The sequence below is a fragment of the Crinia signifera genome, chromosome 12, assembly GCF_055691185.1.
Source record: "Crinia signifera chromosome 12, ASM5569118v1, whole genome shotgun sequence".
Lineage (NCBI taxonomy): Eukaryota > Metazoa > Chordata > Amphibia > Anura > Myobatrachidae > Crinia > Crinia signifera.
Genome location: NC_139228.1, coordinates 8,646,451 through 8,654,145, shown reverse-complemented (window position 1 = coordinate 8,654,145; position 7,695 = coordinate 8,646,451).

The following is a 7,695-nucleotide window of genomic DNA, read 5'->3' as shown; positions in this document are numbered from 1 at the left end:
ACTGGGCTGGCCCAGAAATACTTAAGGCAGGCATGTCCATACTGTGGCCCTCCAGCTGTTGTCAAGCTACAAGTCCCATCATGCCTTGCCACAGTTTTGCTATTAGGGAATGCTAAAACTAGGGCAAGGCATGCTGGGATGTGTAGTTTCACAACAGCTGGAGGGCCACAGTTTGGATATGCCTGACTTAAAGGAAACATCCCAACCATAAGGACTCATTGGGTGAGTCTTTACTTCTACTTGCATGAGCCTATTGCCCACACGTGGAGAGGCGGGTACCTGTTCTATGATCTTGTGCGCATGGTGCCGTTTCCAGGGCAAAGCTCCGCAAAGGTGTGTGCCTGAAATTAGGGGGCGTGGCCTATAATTGTGTCCTTCCGCGAGGCCACGCCCCAGTTTAGCCCAGAGGCTATTCCCATCTGGCTGTGGGACTAGACGCTGCTCAGCAGCTGACGGGGGACTCCCCACCATGGGAGTCCTGGTTTTCGGGACGTTCCCGCAGTAATTGGAACTGTTTGGAGGTATGCGGTAACAGGGTCCCCCAGCAGCACAGAGTATATCAGGAGATGCATAATGTGCTGTGCGCCAACGTAAATGAATGAACAACTAATGTTATTTATTCTGAATTTCACATTTTAATAGATTTTTGAAAACAGACATTTGTCCGATATATGATTCCCCTAACTGTATGTAATATATATATATATATATATATATATATACGAGTGTGATTACAGATAATACAGCAGGCGATCACACGTGTATCACTGAATAAATCTCCATTAACAGAATGAAATCAAAACTTCTTTCCAGACAAACTACGAGAGACTACTGAGGAGGAGCAGCACATGTATATTCCTGCGGACATTATGCCATGCATTATAAATAGTATCGGTTATAAAGGTTGTGTCTGATATATGTGCTGTCCACCTGGCCCTTCACAATCTATCTAGTATTAAAGTAATACATTAAAAAAATGGCGATGTAAACGGCGATGACGCTGCAAATGATCGCAATTGTGTCCATGAGCCGTATTCGCTTTATCTTTTCGATTTCCTCCTTCACAAGACAAAAGTCCTTTCTGTCCGATTCTCGTTCCTGTAAGACTCGGAGCGCATCGTTCGTCCCATGTAGCAGATCGGCGTGACACATCTTCCTGGCCAGCTCGCTCTGCGTTGCCTGCAGCTGCCGGATCTGATCGGCGACTCCGACCCTTTTTTTCTTCAGCGTCACCAGAATGTTTTCCAGTTTCTTCTTCTTGTTCGCTGCGGCCTCGCCGAGCGGCTTCACCTGGTGCCACCAATGTTTTCCTGGGGTGCACTGATCACAAAGACAAGCTTTGTCCTGAACGCAGTAATACTGCAGAACCCTCTTGTGCATGGGACACTTTCTGCCCCTGAAAGAGGTGCTGGGAATGGGATCCGATAAGACGTGTTCTGCTGATGTGCTTGTCACACAGAGAAGCCTCACACAGCATGCAGGCCATCACAGCAGGCACAGGATAGTGGACACAGTAGGTACAGAAGACCACCAGGTCATCTCGCTGTGTAGAGAGGAAATGTTGGGCTATGTTACGTAGCTTTGTGTTCTCCCGAAGCTGCGGCTGCTTCTGGAACTCCGTTCTGCATTCAGGACAGGTGTACACTCCGCATTCTCCCTGCAATCTCAGCACTTCTTCTATACAGAGGCGGCAGAAGTTGTGTCCGCATGTCAGCATTACCGGCTCGGTGTAAATAATCTGACAGATGGAGCAGCTTAGCTCTGCGATCATATCAGGAGACGCCATGGACGACAGGAATCTGAGAATTGAAAGTAAAATGCTCCTTATAGCTCTATTCTCCAGGAACCAGTCTAACCTGTTGTCCCGAAGAACATTTCCTTTCCTGTTAACTCTTTAATTTCCAGCCTGAACTGTATTGTGCTCCACGCAGTACACGTCTTTAGTAAAGTTATGAGATGGCAAAACACCGGCCCTGTACGTCACAGAAAAAGACTCTGTTTGTTCACTGTGTCCCCAGCGCTAACCAAAGGCAGATTCTGAACAAGGCCACCTACAGTATGTGCATCAGTGGTCATGACACTGAAATAACAGCCCCCCCTGGAATCCACCACTGTGTATATAGGTTGTATAAATAACTGATCAGAAATGGTTTTTGGGGGGGGGAGGGGGGGCACTACGTTCTTAGACAAGCCATACCTACCAACTGTCTCTGTGCTGCAATAGGAACACATTCTGCACTCCCCAAATAAGGGGTGTGGCCTCACAGGAAGTGCTGCACTGGAGAACCTGTCCTGTTTATCATCACTGTTGGGGTGCGCTCTGTGCTAGGGATGGCCATCAACCATCGATGTTTAGAAAACATTGATGGTTTATGGTCGATGTCAAATAGTTTTGACATTGATGGAGGGAGAACCAGATGGTTTCCCACCATCTATGTCAAGCTCAAAGGAATAGTTTTGTTTTGCTTTTTCCTGGGACACGGAGCATAGCTCCACCCAGGACACCCGTGAAGCCCTGCCCCGTATTCTGATTGGCCCACAGGCCAATCAGTCAAAGACAATGAATGATCATTGATATGTAAAAACATTGATGGTCATCCATTGTATAGTTATGCACCATCGATGGTTATTTGCACTTTTACCATCAATGTCAAACATCAATGGCAAAGGCAATAATGGTCATCCCTACTCTGTGCGATGTACATGTGACGTCCTCCCAGCTCCCCCCCACAGGTGTCCAACAAATGGGACCGTCCCACCAAAATCAGGACTGAACTGGGAGTTCTGCACAATCCTGTTATGAGATGTAACAACTGTTTGTTCGGAAATATAAGACCACAGTGCACGGACTATGAAGACATGGGTTTGATGAGTTTGGGGTGGAAGAACGTGACTGACCTGCACAGAGTCCCGACCTCAAGCCCATCTAGTACCCTTGGGATGAACTGGAACAGAGATTGTGAGCCTGACGTTCAGGTCCAATATCAGGGCCTGACCTAATAAATGCTCTACCGAATGAATGGGCCCAAATGACGCACCTAAATATTGTGGAAAGCCGTCCTTCCAGCTGAGCCACCACACGACACATTATATCCTAAAACTATTACCTATATCACCCAGTCACAGGTAATATAAAAACCACTGGTACTCGGATTCGAACCAGTGACCCCACCATGTCTGCGTGCAGGGAACCATACCACTAGGCTTCTGAGGTTGAACACACATTCCCCCTAACCAGCAGAGACTTATCTCAGTGTCAGGTACCAGCTGCCCTGGGCTAAAAAGAAGCCAGACACAATCAAACCAGAGTCCTCAAAGCACCCTATGTATGTATAGCGCAGTGGGCTGGTAGCTGCTCTTTATACTGGCGATGGTTCCTTGGTCAATGGTTCAAATCAAATCAATATTTGGTAAATTTCCCCCTTATTGTTTATTACTTCTGCATTACAGAGAGGACACTGAGACATGTAGCTAGGCTGACTCAGTTGTATCTCATTATGTTACACCAGGGTCTAGGTAATTTTAACTTATCTGTCCCAGCTGCCCAGTAGCCGTGTATGCTCCTACCAGCAGATGGCTCTTCTTGGTATCTGTGATGTTACACCAGGAGTCTAGGAAATCCTGGTTGCCTACCTGACCCTATTCCTTCAGGGAGAAGATGCTCTGCTCCTGGACTTCCCTGGTAATGTATGATTGCCATCACCTGTGGTGAATCACCTTTCTTCTCAATTAACTAGCTGACCACAAGTGATGGCAATCATACATTACCTGGGAAGTCCAAGAACAGAGCATGTTCTCCCTGAAGGAATAGGGTCAGGTAGGCAACTCAGAGGTAATCACTAATCTGACCCAGCTGCTCAGTAGCTGTGTGCTCTCCTGCCAGCAGAGGGCGCTTCTTCATACCTCCCAAGATGACCCTCCAGGAAGGACAAAATGCTCTGTTTCTAGACTACCCAGGTAATGTATGATTGCCATCACCTGTGTTGAACAGATTCATTGATAAGAAAGGTGTTTCAACACAGGTGATGGCAATCATACATTAAGAGGGAAGTCTAGAAACTGAGCATTTTGTCCCTCCTGGAGAGGGTCATCTTGGGAGGTATGTCTTCTTGGTATCTGGGATTACAGCAGGGGTCTTAGTAATCACTGATCTGTCCCAGCTGCCCAGTAGCCTTGTGCTCTCCTGCCAGCAGAGGGCGCTTCTTGGTATCTGGGATATTACACCATATCCCAGGTAGACTCTTTTTGGTACCTTGAATCAGAAGTGTAAGTTCATCCCAGTTGTGACCCCCGGTTCTAGTCCCATGGTGGTTTCCCTTTAGTGCTTTAACTTTGCACTAAACTAGATGATATAATTACAAAAAAAAAACAAGTTATCTGTAGCCTGCATAGCTCAGTGGGCTTGTAGCTGCTCTCTATACTGGCAATGTCTATGGGTCTCCCGGTTCTAGTCCCATGGTGGTTTCCTTTAGTGATTTAACTTTGCATTAAAATAGATGATATAATTTAAAAAAAAACCTGGTTTACCTATAGCCTGCATAGCTCAGTGGGCTCGTAGCTGCTCTCTATACTGGCAATCCTAGTCTGGTCCCCGGTTCGATTCCCATAGTGGTTTCTCTTTAGCACCTTGGATCCCTCATGGATGATGAGAAAACCTTCGCCGCTTCTTATGAGCTGGCGCCCTCCACACTGCATGCTCCCCCCTCACCACTTACCCTGCATGCTCCCTCCCCCAAACTCTGACAGCGATGGTCGTATCCTTGTAGCTAAGTGCCTCGTGTGGTGGATGTGGCGGATGCTCCGCAGCAGCCCTGACGGTGTATAACGCACAGTCAGAGCGTGCGAGGAGCGTCCCCCGAGCTAGGGTGTTCCCGGATAGGGCTGGTAGGGAGAGCGGCTACAGCAGAGCTAGGTGGGCTTTTATTGTTTTCTAGCACTAAGCAAAATCATTAATCCAACAAAATCCTCTGTTTATACTAGTGAGCAGAGTACAAACCACTGTGGGATTCGAACTCCAGTCTCCACCACCATGGCATACCAAGTACCTGCCGATATACTGACTGAGCCATGGGAGGTGTTACTAGAAGCAGGAGATTTTCCGTAATGTTATCATCTAGCCTAACAACAGTCTATAGAGTAACATTGCAGCTAGCCTTGTCCTCTGCCATCACTGGCCATGTGTTATATCCTGTGCTGGCTCACTGGGCTAGTAGCATGATACTGACCTGGTCAGTGATGGAGAGACCCAAGTTCTAGCACCAGACAGTTTTTTGTTTTAGTTGGGAAAAACTCTGTATTGGTAAAGTAATAAACGTACAAGGCGTCATTTCTCTATATCAGGTGCTGGCTCACAGCCTAATCCTACACTTATTCTGTCACCTGTGCAGATTCCTTTTTTAGTACTATAAATTCTAAATATATGTCATCTGTTAGTAAATGTGCAACTTATCTCATAAACTATAACGCTGAACAATCCATCTTTAGTACATTTTCCCCTTACTGTCTATTACTGCTGCATTAGAGAGAGGACACTGAGACATGTAGCTGAGCTGACTCAGTTGTATATGGTATTTTACACCAGGGGTCTTGGTAATCACTGATCTGTCCCAGCTGCCCAGTAGCCGTGTGCTCTCCTGCCAGCAGAGGGCACTTCTTGGTATCTGGGATGTTCTTGGTATCTGGGATGTTACACCAGGGTCTAGGTCACGGGTGTCAAACACAAGGCCCGCGGGCCAAATCCAGCCCGCCAGACCTCGTCATGTGGCCCGCGCGAGGAGATAGCACGCAGGGGCAGTGTGTCCCAGCTCCTGCCTAGGCCACCTCCTCTCACCCACCCCCCACCCCGCGCGCACTCGCCGGAGCTGCGGGGTTGGTTGCTGGGACTGGGACAGGACGCAGCTGGCGATCCGTGCTGGACTGCTGGTAGTAGCGGTAACTGTGTGTGCGAGGCGGCTGACTGAAATAGGTTAGTAGTGTATAGCTCGGGCTGGTCGCTGTACGTGGGGTGACATTTACACACCAGGCCATGCTCTCCTCTAGTCACTGCGTGTCTATCTTGCTAGCCCACATTAAAATGTCTTTCCCAAAATGGTGTCACCTCCTCTAGCATCCCTAAGGCAGCTCTGTACCTTCTGTCCCTGTCTACCACTGAACCCTGCACCTCAATATAATTAGTACTGGATGTGGAATTACATTTCTGCAGCATAGCTCTGTGTTTGATGGCCCACCATGTTTGTTATCACATTATTGTTATATGCATGTCCTGTTTCATACTGCTTTAAAGTAGAGATGCGCGGGTCCGGATCTCTGGGATCCGACAGATCCGAATATCACGATCCGAGTCGGCTCGGGAGTTCCTGCCTAAATTCCGGACCGAAAACGAGGCAAAACGTCATCATCGCGCTGTCGGATTCTCGCGGGATCTGGATTCTATATAAGACGCACGCGCGCCCCGCCATCTTTACTCCAGCATAGGAGAGGGAAGAGGGTGGTTGTGCTCTGTGCTGTGCTATAATAATATATTATTTTGCTGCTGCTCACTCGATTAGGGTCTGCAGGGGCTGCTGTACACAAGTCCAGTGTACAGGGGCTGCAGTGGCCAGTGTACAAGGGGCTGTGTTCAGTGTGACAGGGCCTGTGTCCAGTGTGACAGGGCCTGTGTCCAGTGTGACAGGGCCTGTGTCCAGTGTACAGGGGCTGTGTCCAGTGTACAGGGGCTGTGTCCAGTGAACAGGGGCTGTGTCCAGGGGTTGTGTCCAGTGTGACAGGAGCTGTGTCCAGAGGCTGTGTCCAGGGTGAAGGGCTGTGTCCAGTGTCCAGTGTCCCTGGTAACATGCAGACTGCTCCTCTTGCTTCCCTACATCCCAGCTGTATTGTGTACTAAGTGCCTCTACCTAATAGTAATAGGGTAACACCGCCCTCTGCTGTATCAGTGGTATCACAGCACCCCTCTACGTAATAGTAACAGGGTAACACCGCCCACTGCTGTATCACTGGTATCACAGCATCCCTCTACCTAATAATAATAGGGTAACACCGCCCTCTGCTGTATCTGTGGTATCACAGCATCCCTCTACCTAATACCCCTTTCCCACTGCAGGCTTTACACGTGTAAATGCCGTTTTTTTAGCCTTTTTAAACGGCTAGAGCTGCAGTGGGAAAGCTCCAGGTTGCTTTACACGGGTAACAAATACCGGTTTTTGTTACCCGTGTAAAAAGCAGTGTTTTTAACGTGTAATAGCCGTTTTTTCGGCAGTGGGAAAGGGGTAGCCCTTTACCCGTTAAAAAAAAAAACGGCATGGGGTCCCCCCCCACTGCCGAAACCAGCACCAGGCTGAAGGAGCCGGGGCTGGTAATAAAAAATCAGGAAACCCGACAAATAGGGGTTCCCTGATTTTTTACAACCAGCCCCAGGCTCCAGGTCCGGGGCTGGTTCCCAAAATACGGGGGACAAAATGACTAGGGGTCCCCCGTATTTTAAGAACCAGCCCCAGGCACAACCAGCCAGCAGGGTAATGCCACAGCCGGGGGACACTTATGATATAAGTTCCCGCGGCCAAAGCATTAACCCTACCGACCAGTCAGCCTGGCCAGGGGCCCTGGGGGAGTGGGGACCCCCCCAATAAAGGGGTCCCCCCCCTCCAGGACTTACCTGACCAGGCTGAAGCCTGGTGCTGTCCCCGGTGACCCTGGAGC